The following is a 16,090-nucleotide window of genomic DNA, read 5'->3' on the forward strand; positions in this document are numbered from 1 at the left end:
GTTCTCCTTCTTTGGATGCAAGCACTTTTTCTGATGAAAGCCTAAGCAAAACTGGTGTGTTTCTAAAAAAGATTTATGTTCTAACAAATCAACATCTTACAATAAAAAAAGTGTGTATCACTGGAAAATTCCCAGCTTGCTCTACGGATGAGTAAAAGTTTTGCTTTACAGATGGAGTTAATAATAGTTTATAAGCTAAAGTGAAAAGGATTTTGGGTGAGCTTCCTAAAGAGGAAGTGAGTCAGTGTCTCGGCAGGAAAGTGTTCCAGATAGGCAGGGCTGGAAAAATTACAAAACACCCCCCAACTGTGGGGAGTCACAGGGAGTGGACAGGGAATTATTGCATCCAAGATTGCAGAAAGCCAGTAATTAGTAGGGCCCTTGCATACCCCTCAGCCCATGTGAATTAAGGTATGGCCTTCTCCCATCTCACAGGCTCAGAGTAGCTCAACTGATTCACCCCAGGGAAGGCGTAATAGCTAAGGAAGAAGCAGGTGTTGCAGATGGGTGGGTGATTCAGTGCATGGTGTTATTCCTACTGAGTCAATGCTGAAGCAGTTTGTAAGCAGGAAGTTGGGGACAGTGTGTGGCTTAGAAGATCTGCTTTCTAAATCCAGTGACATTCAAGGAGTCTGCGGTTCCCTCAGTGTGCTTTCCACAGGGTGAGTTGCTTTTAGTTGTTCTTGGGCACAGCATTTTCAAAAGCAGAAACCAGAGAGGTATTTTAAGGTGTCTGTCAGTGGGATTAACAATCCTGAGAGTCCAGGTCAGTTTTGATCGTGGACTGGTATTTCTACATTAGGAAGGCACTTTTGCAAAACAGAAGTCCTGTGTTCTTGTGACTGACTTGGCAACCCTTCCACTGGTTCTTGGGGCTTATGGGTTGACCCTTAACATTAAATTCTTTTTATTGAGAAGAATGTACACCTTGTATTCTGCAGGGCACCAGGAATGGTGGTGGCACTCTTCAGGAGTACTTAATGACCATGAAAAGCAAGTTCTCCATTGCCATCATGTCCTTTGAGGTGCCAATGTTGTCTTATAGAGGAAAGGTGGAGCCTCTGCATCTCCTCTGACTTGCTTAACTCATAGCAAATTTTAGAGAAAATGTCCTATAATGTTTCAAAACTCTTTTAAATTTACCTTTTTGAAGCAGAGGTGATCTTTCACTTTCTGTCTGTGTGTGTACAGACACAAACACATGCACAGATCTAAATGTACAGCACAGAGGAGAAGGTTTAGACCTTCAAAGTCACTGCTGTTTCCTCCGTGCTTTTTGCATTCGGTTGGCTCTTTCCTCTTACAGGAAGCATTACAGGTTTGGAAGATGGGATATTTTTCCTTCCATTCTTCAGTAATTCAGCACTCAAACTCTTCCTTTTATTCTATAACTTTTCCCACTTGGCCCTTTAAAATTTGATAGCATCTTTGCCTCCAGTAAACAAAAGGGAAAAGGACAATATAATTACTGAATCTCATGAGAACAGCCACAAGCTTTGGTCTCCATATGGTGCCTGGGAGGATGGCAAATACTTCTGTGCATCTCTGCAGTGTGATGAAATGGTCCCAAGATCTGGATTGGCAGAGGTGGCCTTCCAGTTTCTCATGTGGAGATTAATTTCTGGGGAGACCAGACTTTCTGGGAACTCCAATGAACTTAACCCACCATTCTGTCTGTGCTGAGGAAAATTAAATGGGTAACTTTCCTTAACTCATGTTTGACATTTGTACTTATTGTTTTCCACCTGTTTTATTGAGGTTTGCTCACTGGGGTTTGTTGGTTGAGTTTTTCATCCATTTCTCCTCTGACTCCTCTTCTTCCTTCAGGAAGGGTCCGTGTGCCACACTAGCTCAGTGGAGTAAGATTCAGAGAGCAGAATGCAGATGGGCTTCATCTCTGAAGTGCAGTAATTGCATACTCTTATTGTTGTTTGCTTATTATTGTTTTTTCTAAATAGCTATTTTTGCTCTTAAAGGATCTAATTTTGTTTTTACTAAGGATAAAATCATTCAAATTGTTATGTAGGGAAAACTCACATCACAGGATAAGGGTGAAAATCTTGATGTTGCGTTTCTTTTTTAAAAATTATGTAGTTTTTAAAACCCCTACAGTTTCTAAAGTTGAAATGCTGTAATCTCCAATGTTTAAACACTGAAATGAACGTATTTGCCTCAATACATTTCTGTTTTCTCTTTGTATAGGTTATTTGCTCAACATTATAGAGAAAGTCCATGTCAAAACCTGAAAAGAAACTGATTCCTCCTGGTTGCTGTGTTGATGTTTTGGCCACAGCACCATCCATCTGCTGCACAAACAGCAGCCACATCCCAGTCCAGCTGAGTGCCCACAGGATAAAAATTACAGTTATGAGAGCAGCTAAAGCAGAGAGACAGCAGGATCCAGTCCTGATGCAGGAACCTCCCCACTATGGCCTCTACCTCTTGCTTCATTATTTTCATCACAGTCTTTCTTTCCTAAATAAGGATAGACCATATTTTTTATTTCTAGAGAGGAATTGAAGCAAAATCCACCATATTAAATAGAAATCAAGTTCAGTTACCATTTTCCCATCTCTTTATGAGATGCAAGTCAAACCTTGGATGGGATGCCCTCCTTCACTCCTTGCCCTCTTTCTAAACAAATTCAGTTGAATGACATGCCTTGAATTCATTTCAGCTATTATTCACAGAATAAAATGAAGAGTAACAGCATGTATCAATTAATTTTTCCTCATTCACAACCCAGCACTGTTTTTCCACAGTGAAACCTATGAATACAATCTCTGCTTTCATAAGGCTGCTCTGTGGTAAAAGTATTCCACAATTGCTTCCTATTGAGTTTAGCCCCAGTTTCTTTACAGAACACCCTTACTAGCCAGGTATGGCGAGCAGAGCTGGCACTGAGAATTAGCCAGGAAAGCAAACTCTAATGAACTGCTAAATCATTATTTTTAATACCTATTAAAAAATCCCCTGATTCTCACTCTTTCACATATAAGGTCAATATTTTTATATGTCTTTTTATTACAGGTCAGGAATTAAAAGATTCCGGAGGGGGGAAAAAAAAGAAGTGTACTATTTTTTTTTATTACATATTAGTCTGCTAGACTTGACAACCTGTTTTCTGATGTCCTACCTAGCTCACAAGCTCTTTGAACCACTGGGAACACTGCTGGAGAATGGAAAGAAAACAATTAAGGCAATGATTGAAAAAAAAATACAGAAGAACTAGGTTGATCATTACTGTATTTTTTACTTTAAACCACAGTAAGGCAAACAGTAAACAAAAGCCCTGTGAGCACTCTGAGTATGCAGCACAAAAAATGACTGAAGTTTTTGTTCACAGGGTAGGGAGCAGCTTTAGGTTTTGGATCTGCAATGTCCAGCACAGTGGGGCTCTGACCCTGAGTCCACATCCCTTAATGCTGTGACTATATATATACACACACACATATATATAGATACATATATATATATATATATATATATATATATATATATATACATATATATATATATAAACCTGTCACCTATATGGGTAACTGCGTCAGGACTGCTGAGAAAGGAATGTCCTCAAAAGCAGGGTCTCTCCCTTGTTCACATTCCCAGACAGTATCTGTGTCCCTCATCTTTTACCTGTATTCCTCATGGAAGTTCAAAGCAATACTCCACATTTCCCAGGTCCTTAAGCAGCTCCTTGTGGGCAGCCCAGGGAAGTTTTGGTACAGATTTCAAGAGAAGAGGATTGGCCCTTGGGACAGACTCAGCAATGGACACCCCTGTTTTGGATATCTGTACTGAGCCAGACTCCTAGATCTTTTCTGGAGTGCTGTGTCTGCTCTGGCAACCTCTTCAAAATGAACGTGACCAACCAGAAAGAATTCAAGGAGGGTGTGCAAAAAGCCTTGGATATGTGGAAAAATTTGCTTCACAAAGGCAGAGTTCAAGCTCTGTGTTTAGCTTACTGATGAAGCCAGCAGATGGTTTGCTCATAGTTTATTAGCTCTTACGTTAAGAGAAGGTATTTGATAGTGAAAGGTGATGTAAGCAAGGCTGGACCTTTTTTTTTTAGCTTGAGGAACAGTTTTTTCTTTAAACAGAAGTTACTTGGCTCAGGAAAGTTCATTCACATAAGAAGGAACAGTAATTCCTTTAGGGGTATTAAGGGATTGAGTGGATGAAAAACTGCAGATGATCATGATGGCAACTCCTGGCCTTGAAACTTGACTGTTTCATAAAACTTCTGGGTGGAGGGATCATAACAGAATGCACCATGGGATTTCAGAGATGTGTATAAAATCCTACCTCAGCATTCTCTGCTTGTGTCTGGAACAAGCACTGTGCTGTCCCACGCACTCAGATTTGGCTCAAGAATGTTAAACTGACCATAAGGCTGAATGACAATGTGGCAGAGAACAGGAGGGGTGGCTGGTGATGTGTTACAGGTATTTCAGATCTTTATAAGAGATTGTGAGCAGAAGATAAACAACTCACTTCTTAATCACAGTGTGCCACACTCAGAGGAAAGGCAAATGTCATTGCAGAAAAACAAGTATTCTGATGGCAGAAAATAATCAGCTTGTAGTACTTTCAAAGGTTAGTTCAAATCTTGGAGTCAGTGTGTTATCAAGATCTTGAGTTTCAATACTTGTGTTAAGACAAGATGTTAAAAAAAATTAATGTGGAGTTGGAGGAGGTTTTTGAAGACACTTCTAGAATGTAGTCACCTGTGGTAGGAGGGGGAAATTATGGTGACTCAAGAGATCTTTTCCCACTCCATACCTCTAAAATGTAAGAATTCAGTAAAAAGGACTGTAACGTAAGAGACCAGCAAGCAGATATAAAGATGTGTCAAACTCCAAGATTTTACAGGAATTGTAGCTAGTCTGTGTGTTCCTGTGTCTTCTCCATGTTTGTACAAATTTGAGCTCCAGCTTGCACACTGAGCAGTACTGTGATTTCACAGTTTCAGAAGGATTGCTCGTGGTCCATGGTCATGACCAGTACTGCTTCTGCCAGGCCTTAAATCAATCCACAAATAAAAAACCATGCATGAAGATACAACCTTTTAAGTGAAGTGTCAGAATACTGCATGAAGTATTTTCCACAATTGCCAGAGTTACAAAATTTTTGCTTTGTAGGAATTCTGAAAGTCTTTTTTGGTTTACATGTAGTTTCCAATGGCAAAATTCCCTTCGGATTTCAGCCAGGGCAACAGCACTGGCTCAGGGAAAGGGGAAGGCAGGTCACCTTGAGAAGTGAGACTGACTTTACGGTACTTCTCTCATATTGGCACCTGAGGATTTTTGCAAATGAAGGAGAGGTAGGTCTTCACTGCAATGTCCTGGTTCTCCAGTCTGCATCCATAAATCTGTGTGCTGCCCAGTGGCTGCATGCAGTTTTTCCCTTATCCCAGTAGAAGACAGAACATTTAGGATCATGCTAGTTCATTTCCAAGAGGATGCTGTTTTGATGCTGATATTTAGAGACAAATATTTATTTTGGGTAATGCTGCTTATTTATCCTGCATTGTTTTTCTTCCTGGACCAGTGGGAACAATCAACAAATTAATTTCCTTGTTGAGAAATTATGGTTGGACTTTTCAGTAAGCTCTCTAATCAAAAGAAATTTTGTCTTCCTGTTTCTGCCCAGGGCCACTCTCTATTTGTGCTGTATGATCACTTTTCCCTTACTTTCACTCTCTGACTGATTTTCAACAGAGCTGCATCCAAGCAGCTCTCCAATGTCTTGATCTGCAACTTATCTGCAAAGAAATCCTTAGGGACACATCTCACAAAATGTGGTCAGTAGTTTGGGGAGGGTCACCCATCATCAAAGAAAGAAAATAGTTTCTTTATTGTGTGTAGGATACGTAGTCCAGCATCAGCTTTTACCAAGCCTGTGGCTTATAGCAGTTGTACAGTATAACAGCCTCTCTCAGCAGATAATGTTTCCATATTGCCCAACCTTGCCTAACTTCCATGTACTTTTCAGTTACAAAGACTATTTGTCAAAATGGTCAAAGGCACTATGACCTTAAAACATCAGATTCCTTATGCTAGAAAGTTGTGATGCTCTTAAGTTTAGATGGAGGCTCATTTGTCTGCACGGACAAAGGAAAGGGCTGGCATTTACTGTGGTGTAAAGGCTGTGTTATTCCAGAGCTGAAGAGAAAAAAGCAAAACAAAATAAAGGTTCCTGTGTAAATAGAGTTGAGGAAGGAAAAAAACCATCTTGAAAAAACACATGATGTTTACATGGCACATTTTGGAAAAGTACTTTGTCGTTTCCAGGTCACTTCAGTTGTAACAGGACACCTGTTTGCTAAACCGTATGGCTAGAAGATTCCTGGGAGGTAGAAAGATCACAGATTATGGCTTTGGCTACTGTTCAGCATATGAAATCAAGGAGAGGAGGAATTTAACAAGTATGAGAGTGTTGTAAAAGCTGTCACCAAGCAGTGGCTGCACTAGTGCTGGGAGAAGCAGAAGCCCTGCTGCAGGCACTTGGTTTTGCTACATGTGTAGTCCCTGAAGTGGTCCCTTGATGGAATCTGAAGTGACTGTGCTCAGCCTCCCAGAGCCCATCAGCACAGTGACAGTGGGAATGGCCACTGGAAGAGCTGGCGTGTCTGTGGGTGGGCAGGGAGTTACAAACACTCCAAGGATTTTTGATTTAAGGGTTGCAGTGCCTCAGGGCTTTAGGTAGTTAGTTTAGATATAGACAGAAAAAGTAGCAAAAGAAGAGCTGAGAAAATGTAAACCAGAATTTTTGAAAAACAGTTTTACTCCGCCTTTGTTAAAAATTCAAACAAATACCCACCAGCTGAAAAAGTAAATTGAATAATTGCACTTCAGATACTGTGCCAACCAAACACACATGGGCTGTGGTGATAAAAGGTTTTCTCCCAGTGGAACAAATCACTTATCAAGCTATGATACAAAGTAAGGAAACATTTCAGTACAAGTGAACTTTAGCTTCACAATAGCTGCAATAAGGGAATGGTGACTTTCAGCTGCCTTATTTGGAGGAAAACTATACAGACCTACCCACAGCCTTCACTTAGCCACTATTGTGCATTTTTTAATGTCATATTTGCTTATATGTGCCCCAAAATGACTATTTTCAACTAGAGATGTGCACAACTACTATTTTGCAGCCTCACATGTTTTCTTCAAATCTTCTTCTCCCTCTTTTCTCAGCTGCTTTGTCTCTCAGTTTCTTTATGTATCTTAGCCATTTTCCCTCTCATTCATTTTCATGTTATTTCTTCTCTTGTCTCTTTTTCCTTTCTCATCTTTCATATTCTGACTCAGACACAAAGCCCATAGACTGTCATTTTCTCCTTTTCCCTATTTCCTCCTCCATAATGTTTCCCTCAAACGCTTGAAAAGAGAGAGAAAAATTTGGAAAAGCTTTGTCATTTATCCTGAGCTACCTATTTCCACTCTGTGTCCTTTCTCCACATGAAGAGATCAGCAACTTGCCCAGGAGAAGTTATTAGAGCCACATCTGTCCTGTGGTTTGGGGTGCCAGGAACTGGAATGAGATATGGGGTTGTGATGTAGAGCAGTGCTCAAAAATGGCACATACAATTTTTGTTATCCTAATACAAAAAAAAAAGGGTTGAGAAGCCCTAAGAATCATAATTCAGCTGACTTTTGAAAAACATTACAAAAAAGAGTCTTGTAACCGTGGTATAACACAAGGGTCTCACTGTGAAATCGAGGTGTTTATTTGCAGTGCATTATTACAAGTGCTGTTTCTGCCTATTGCTCCTGATGCTCTTTTTTTTTTTTATTTTCCTCTGACACAGATAGTCCTAAAATATGGATATTTAAGTCTCATGAAAGTGAAAAAAAAATAAAAGAAAAAGAAAACACCTCTCCAACCTCAGCAGGTGATAACACACTGGCATTATTTACAACACTTCCTCATGTTTAATCTGGTTTTGCTTGTTTGTTTGTTTCTACAAGTACTGGAGAAATGAAGGGAATCTCCAAATTCCACCTAAGGGGGATGTACTTTTATGTTCAACACATGTCTGGAAGACATCCACAACTTAACAGGAGGTGAAGCAATCCCAAAAGTACCACTCTGCACTTGTATTAAAGAGAGACTAGGGGGCTATCTATGTTTTAGGAGTTGAATATGTACAAAACAACTTATTTTGAAGGGAAAGGGTCCATCAGCTGTGCTTAGATATAATGCCCATTTTATATTAACATTTCATGACTAGGGGGAACTTGCAGATGCAGAAAGTCTATTGACACTACCTAAACTAAGCCAAGACTGTTGCATTTTCCTTCTTGTTAGCAAAGAAAAGGGATTACAATGTACTAGGCGAGTCCTCCTTGTAGGAGTAGTAGCAAGTAGTGCCACGTATGACCTTTTGTTACTTTGACAAGCTACCTTATAAGCCAGTAGCTTTAAGAAATGCAAGGCAGAAAAATTTAATCTCTTGGAACATGATGTAAACCCATTTAATTATTTTTAAGACATTCTTTGAGAATGACTGGATTGCTGCTTAAGGTGGGGCGTGTATGTGTGTGACTAAAGGTTTGCACTTCACCAAAAAAGGCCTCCCGGGTGTCCCAGGGCTGCTAAAGCAGGCAGTTTCCTGGGCTGGCCTGTCAACTCTGGGCACTTGGAGATCCTGGATGATTTCCAACCAGGCTGCCAATTTGCAGACAAGCATGGGTAATTCTCAGGCTCACCCACTCCTACCCACAAGCTGAAGTTTCTTTTTCCCTGACAGTGCAGTGCTTGTCTTTGGCTATGATCCCACCAAGCACCCACAGCACAAATCCAGCCCTGCCATTGCAAAAGATGCAGACTCCTGAGTGTTAGGGATGGCTGAGAGATGGATTTTTTTTTTTGCTCTGCAGGGAAAACAATGAGTTTGGACAATTCTTCTTTCTCAGAATGAAACAATGGCATTCCATTGTCCCCCTAAATTTCCTAAGGCCAAACAAAATCCCCCTCAAGGATTCTTAAAACCTCCTTTTTGAACTTCTCTCATTGTTTCATTATGATAAAAATTTAATGTCTCATTCTTCCTCTACCTTGAAAAATATAGGGTTTTATATACTGTAAAATAAAAGTAAAACCTGACAAACTGTATTTTCAAACTGAAACATTTGCTTTCAGAAAGTTCAGGTGAGACCTTTGAAGACCTTCTCTAAAATATTTGTTTTATCAAAATTAGTACTCTCTGAATTTGTCCTGCTTAGATAAAGCCATTTACCAAAAAAGCATTTTCTGGTGGGAAAGGCATTACCATGGAAGATTTCCATGCAGCTCTGTAGTGGGCTGGTCCATGGAGATACTATGAATAATTTACCAATCACTGGGAGAGAAGAGAAGTGTTTGGAACAAAACTTGAGCTGTGTTCTCCCTCAGCCTTCTCCTCTCCCCATGATGTAGCTAATTCTGCTTTCTGTCTCCTAGCACAAGCCTACCCTACCACTCCCCTAACCTGTAATACAACTGGAGATCACAGAAAAAGGGTTTCAGCCACTGGGAGAAGCTGAAAATCTTTTGTGATTGATTTCATAGACCTCTACAGGAACAAAGGAAGTCCTTATTCTTCTCTACAACGGCTATAAGATCCAGTGCTCTTCTCCCTTGATACTCACTCCATTTTGTTCTTGAAGTAGTCATGTCTCCAAGGACTGGATCTAAAAATCATTTAGGCCGACCGGAAAAATCCATTGTGATGATTTTTCCCATAATTTTTAAAATCCTGACCTTTTTATTTTTAATTTGAAGGAGGAAGAACTGCTGGCTTATTTATCCTCTTTTCTTTACCAGTGCTGGTTGTGGTAGTACTGAGTTTTGAACTGAGCTCTAAACCTTAATTACTGTAGCAGTGCTGTAAAACAGTCATTCTAATTCTGGGAATACAAACATTCAGCTGTCTCCCAAAGTCTCAGCTAGAATAAAATGCCTTTTAAAAGACATTTATCTTTTAAAGCCAACTGCTTTGCTCTTCTTATCACCACTTCCAACCTCTAGTTCTAAGAGTAAGTTTCACAGCTTTCCTTACACAAAACCTGACCTGAAAGAAACAAAGCAGGGTTTTGGGGATAGAGATGTTTCTCCTCCTGTGCTGGGTGGAAGGATACTCCTGTTAAAGAAAGGGTTTCCATCTGTTCTCAGCCAAGGCATCAATATGTTCACATTTCAGCTGACCAGACAGGGCTATGTGGGTCTCAAGGAGTTTCTGTGGCAATGGATGAAAATATTTGTATCTGGATTTGTCTTCTACTGGTTTTGTCAACACCACAAAAGGTCAATGTTTTTCCTTGGTCAGGGAAAGATGTTGTCTAGATTTATGGCAGTGTGAAAGCTGAAAGAAGAAAAGCAAGAAGCAGTTTTGGCAAGCGGTAGGTCCTTCAGCGTCCAGGAACCATTAACCTGCTAAAATGAAACTGTTTCTTTTTCTGTCCCCAGGACACTTCAGTCATTCCTGTAAGCACAGATCCTTCCAAGCAACTTGGACAAAGCCGAGTGCAATGAGCAAAGCTCCCCAAAACATCCCTGTTCATCTCTTCAAGCAGACACGGCCGAGGGAAAGCAACAGCCTGATCAAGATATAAAATAAAGAACTGAACTGCACTAGTTCTCTTTTCCTCTTTCTTGCCCCAGTATTTAATTCCTGACTTACAGGTTCCTCTAAAGTCTAAACATGGCAACATGGCACTGAACGAGATTTAAATTTTAGGGAATCTCTAGCCTTGCATTTAAAGTCTAAAGGAAATACAGTGCCTATTCTGCATATCTTCAAAATAAATCAGCAACCAAGTACGATTCGTATCGTAGTGTTGCTGGAATGAGAATTTAGATTCATAAAATGTTACACTATGGAAATCTAGAGTAAGAGCACATTAAATCTGAGCCTTGCCCAGAACATTGATGTTTTCCTGTCAGATTCCCATCTCTGCAACTTCTTTTTTACACTGTTTCTTTTTTTTTCAAACTTAGGTCCCTTACATCTTTTGACTAGGAAATGAATACATGCAAGACCCCAGAATGCATTCTGGCAGCATGAAGCAGCAGACATTTAAGAACACTGTTAGAATTTCAAGGAAGCCATTCCAAGTTGCTTTTTCAGAGTGTGATATAAAGCAATTTTGAAAATGTAGATCACTAAAATAAAAGGAAGATGGAGACAACTATCTGTATACTCTCAGATTCATTCAAGGAGATCAGGATACTCAAGAGTATCCACGAGTAATTTCTACAAAGAGTAGTTCCAAATCAAAATTCTTCATTTTCCTTAACTAATGGAGAAAAAAGTTGCCAAGTGGCACTTTTTTGGGTTAACAAAACAATGCTTATTACTCATGCCCACTATGGCATATAAGTGAATACAGAAATAACTTGTCAATGTTTTGAATTGGCATTGGATTTTTAAATCTGGTGGTTCTGATTTTAATTTAACATATCCTGTGGTGCAGTGTGTGAAATATGTACTTAACCCAGATTGTTGTGAGATGAAAGCACGCTCGTGTTTATTTTACATTATTTGCTGTAGTTTGTTGAAAGCCAACATTCCTGGGCAGTGAATGCAGCAGGGATGAATCATTTGAACTAGGTGAGGGGTTAGCAGCTGAAAGAAAATGAAAGTTAAATAACTACATGAAATTTCAGCAAAATGGGTTAAAAAATGTAGCTTTAGAGAAACTGATAACTTCATTTTGAGACAGGGAATTATGGCACTTAATTCTATGGGTTTTCTACCAGTACTTTTAATGCCAGCCATGATTAGAGGTAATTAACATCGCACACTTCCTACCTTCAGAACTGAGGTGCTGAAGCAAAGGTAAATACAAATTGCTACCAGGAGCTGTAGCAAATGCACTGAGTGACAGCATAGCACCAGGGATCAATCCTGATGATTTACTATTCATATCACCATAGTTCATAGGAACCTTAATCAGGGACCAGGACATCACCAGATTGAGTATTGAATGGCTAAGGAAAAAAGATAGGCCCTGAGCTAGAGAGCTTAGCATCGAAGCAGAGGCAAAGGGGAATGATAAAGTAGGTGAAGAGAAGGGAAAGCAGAAAGAAATGATGGAACAGCAGCACTAGAAATTAGCTCAGCACAGGGGCAGTCCACAGGAAAGATTTTCTGAGAGCATCACATTTAGTAATGATTTTGACAGAAGACAAGAGAGTGGCTGTGTAGGTGTTTGTGCTGGGCCTGTCTCACACCTGAGGAGTGGTGGGAGTGAGCAGGCAAAGGTGCTTGTCCAGAAATATATCAAGCAGGCAAACAAGGTTCATATTAAGGGCTAGATGAGGGCAGAAATTATATCTGGTTAGTGAATGATGCACTGCAGACCTTGAGAGCAGAAGGAAGGGGCTTCTGCTGCACATATGAGGGCAGGGGGAGAGGGGCAGAGGCAGCAGCAGAGCAAAAGCCAGCCATGAGGAAAGGATGCTCATACCAGTGTTTGAGCTAGGTACAAGCTGGATGAGACAGAGCTTGTTGAGGCCAAAAAGAAAAGGAGGTGGGAGTAGCTGAGATTTGAAATGCCAGAAGCCTCCACAGGAATTTTAGCTTAAAGGAGACAAAAGGCCACAGTGTAAAGATGGTAACCAAAAGAGGAAAAAAAAATCCCCCAAGGATGTTAGAAGAAGTCTGAGCCAAAGAAGTCTCCTAGGGTGTCTGTAGGACAGACTTTAGAGTTCATCCCAGGGCTGTCAGATGAGCAGATCTGTTCCCACCACAATGGGCTTCAGCTGGAGTGGGAGTTGTCTTTTGGGTGGTGTTAGAGGGAGAGGCCTCACCTGGGGTAGATGGAGCAGAGAAGCAGATCCGTAAATCATGAGGGACAGGGGAAGGGACTGTGAATTTGGGCCAGGAGGTGAGGTTGCACAGAGATAACATGAAGACACCAGAACAGAAGAGAGAAGCAAGTCCCTGGAAAGTGGGGCGCTGAAGAGGAGCATGTGCAGAAGGAAGACTCGAGCAAGGAGGAGAAACCAGCGGGTCATCAAGTGAGGATGATGGCTCCACGGGTGCCTGGCTAGTGACAGACTCAAGTGCTCTCCCCAGGCTCTGCACTGCTCCCTGTGATTCCACCAGCTGGTCTGCAGAGGTCTCTTGCTGATCTCCGACTTTCTTCCTCTGTATTTAGCTGCTCTCCTTGCTCAGGTGTTAACAAACACCAAGCAGACAGGACAGGCTGGGACATCCTGCGTTAAAGATCAGCATTGCTGAAAGGCAGAAGAAGCAGGGATGCTGAAAGCTGCCCAAGGCAGAGAATCAGAGGGGCAGGTGCGAAGAGCTGGGACAGAGGAGGCAGTATAGTGACAGATGCTTTACTTTCCTTGGGCTAGCTAACATGAGAGTTACACAGCCACAAGGTTCATCATCACCCTACTTCCCCGATTTCAGTTTTCAGAGACAGCATGGTTAGTCCTTCATCATCTTGTCAGTCTGGTCCAGATGGCAGAGACTCAGAGCACAGCAGTTATTCACCATGAGAGTGATTGGGAAAGGACAATCTCTCTTTAAAAGCAGTAAAGTTTCATTCATTTAAGACTGCACTATGGCTAAGTGCAGTAAGGGCTGCAGTAATGTAAAATGAAGGTGGTCCTATGGTTTTGGTCCTTCGTATGTCTGCATTTAGTGTATAGCTTCCATAATTGTGATTAGTGCAATTTTTTATCATAGGCCCTTGCCCTTCAAAAAGCATGCGAATACTTGACCTGGACTCTTTCCTGGTCACTCGACAATTTTTTCTCTCAATCTTTAGGCTGAAGAGATAGCAAGAAACAGAGCAAGAGTCTAGGTTAAATGCCTAGACTTGTTAAGGTTGGAAATGACCTGTGAGTTCATTGAGTCCAACCGTTAACCCAGCACCACCATGTTCACCACTAAACCACGTCCCGAAGTGCCATATTTGACAACTTCAGAACATTTCCAGGGATGATGATTCTACCACTTTCCTGGGCAGCCTGCTCCAATGCCTGATCACCCTTTCAGTGATTTTCCCCCCCTAATCCAATCTAAACCTCCCTGGAACAAGTCCTTAGACTTCTTTCGATATGCAAGCTTAGATCCAATGCACAGGTACATACTTGGGTTTTGGGCTGATCTATTTGAGCTGCAGAAGTTGTTTATGGTGTTAAAACCCTTGCCTCTGTGCTGCCTAGCTCAGTTGTCCCTGACACTGCAGGAGGACATAACTCGTGTCCTAAACTGCTTTAGGGTTTCGTGACAGATGGATTCTGCTGCGAAAGACCAGTATGACTCAAAACAGGTGGGATTCTGCGATGCATCTGCCGGGGCTCAGCCCGCCGGGCGGGGGGATCAGAGAGTTCCCATTCCAAGGGTGCCGGCCTTGGGGAACGCCCTCGGTGGGGTCTGTCCGCTCGGGCGGGAGCGAAGGGCAGCGGGAGGAGCCGCGGAAGGAGCCGGGGCTGCATCTCGGAGCGGCGGCCGCCCGGGGGAGCGCAGACACCGCCGGCCCCGCGCGGGGAGCGCTGAGCTTCGCCTGCCCGGGTTTACAGTAGCCGCCACCGAGCTGGAGAGGGTGCTTTCGAACCCCATTCAGAATAAAACATTTATTTCCCCCCACCCTCCGTTCCCATGCGTTACATAAATTCAAACTTCTTTTTTTTTTCCTTTTTTTCTTTTTGTTCCCCCCCATTATCGAAGCTCTCAAATACTCTGAGAGAGGTTACAAAATGTGTTTACTTACAAATTTGGAAGTAGCGACAAGACGCAATGCAGTGAATTTGTCATCTGCTCATGACTAGCAGATGGTCCTCCTTCTTTGCGAGCAAACTGCGTGAGTCACATCTTGCCTGGTTCGTAGAATCGAACCGAGGAGCTCTCCGGCGCCAGGGTGGACAGTGTGGCCCGTCGCCGATCATGCCGCCTGCCCACACAGCCAGTGGGCTCTCTGGCGCTGGGTGGGTTTAACCGTGCATTTTGCAAATGTTCCTTATTCCTCCTTAATTCCACTTTGGATTAATTCGGGCACACTCCTGTCTGTGGAGACCACTTCACGTGGCTCGTGCAGTGAAAAGGGATCTTTAAATGGGAACACATCCCATTAACATTTTACAGATGAGCTGAAAGAGATAACTGTGAGTTATGCTTAAACAGGCTCAATTTTTAGAGCTGGGTGAAGCTGAAGTGGGAAATGCAAAAAAGGCTTTCGAGACCTTTTTGCCTGAAATCTGTGCTGCTGCAGACAGTGCTGTGAAAACTGAGTTCCCTGCATCAAGGCATATGTTGAAGGTGGCTCTAAACTGTGCTATTAGTCAATAACAAAGCAAAAACTAAATTAAATTGAAATAGTGCAACTCTGCATTGGATTAGGAGTCTGTGCAGAGCTTGCAGGACTGGAGTTGCTTGTCCTGGTAAACAGATAAGGCTCAATTTTATTATGGGAATGTTAGAAAGTTGTTTTACAAGGATAGTAATCTCACATTCTCTCCTGACTTCCCTCTCTGGTTCATGTTGATTTCTCTTATTAGTTTTTCCCTCAGTCATGACACATTCCTGGTTTTGTCTTATCATGTAAATCTGCATAGATGATTGGCTTTCCTCTAGTTTTGTGTGTGTGTGTGCATGTGTGTATTCTCCACAGCAGAGTAAAAGGGAGTAAGTTTAAATGAAACTAAAATAAGATGCTAAGAGTGATGGGGAAAACTCGGGGAAGATATCAACCTGAAAATGTTTTGAAATGCCTTTATTTTCAAAGTGGCCAGGTGTCAAGTTGACAGGCTCTTTTAAAGTGATTTCATTTCCAAAGCTGTCATTTATATGGCAGGATACTTGTTGCTCTTTGCCGGATGCAAGAGTTCTACTCACTCACACCAGTGATGGGTAACTTATGCACTTCTGCCAGATGCTCACATGTTTCCACAATGTGAGACACACAATTTGTGCTTGACTGTCTTTAGGTAGTACAGTGCATGTAAATAATGTAAAGGAACAGTTCTGGGCTTCCTTGCTTTTCATTGTCTTCTGCAATGTTTTCTTCCCTGACTTTCATAGAAGAGTACTCCAGAGAGACACTAGGCACCTTTTCATTTCGTAGGCACCAACAGAAAAGCAATC

General features: G+C 41.7%; 1 long non-coding RNA gene across 1 annotated transcript; it reads left to right on the forward strand.

The window, feature by feature from the left end:
• The first annotated feature begins 378 nt into the window (after window positions 1–378).
• Window positions 379–10,620, forward strand: LOC139680701 (uncharacterized). Its single transcript, XR_011699394.1, has 2 exons — window positions 379–662; window positions 10,456–10,620. It is a non-coding gene; the product is annotated as an uncharacterized lncRNA (long non-coding RNA).
• Window positions 10,621–16,090: the final 5,470 nt, after the last annotated feature.

This window comes from Pithys albifrons, chromosome 1, assembly GCF_047495875.1.
Source record: "Pithys albifrons albifrons isolate INPA30051 chromosome 1, PitAlb_v1, whole genome shotgun sequence".
NCBI lineage: Eukaryota > Metazoa > Chordata > Aves > Passeriformes > Thamnophilidae > Pithys > Pithys albifrons.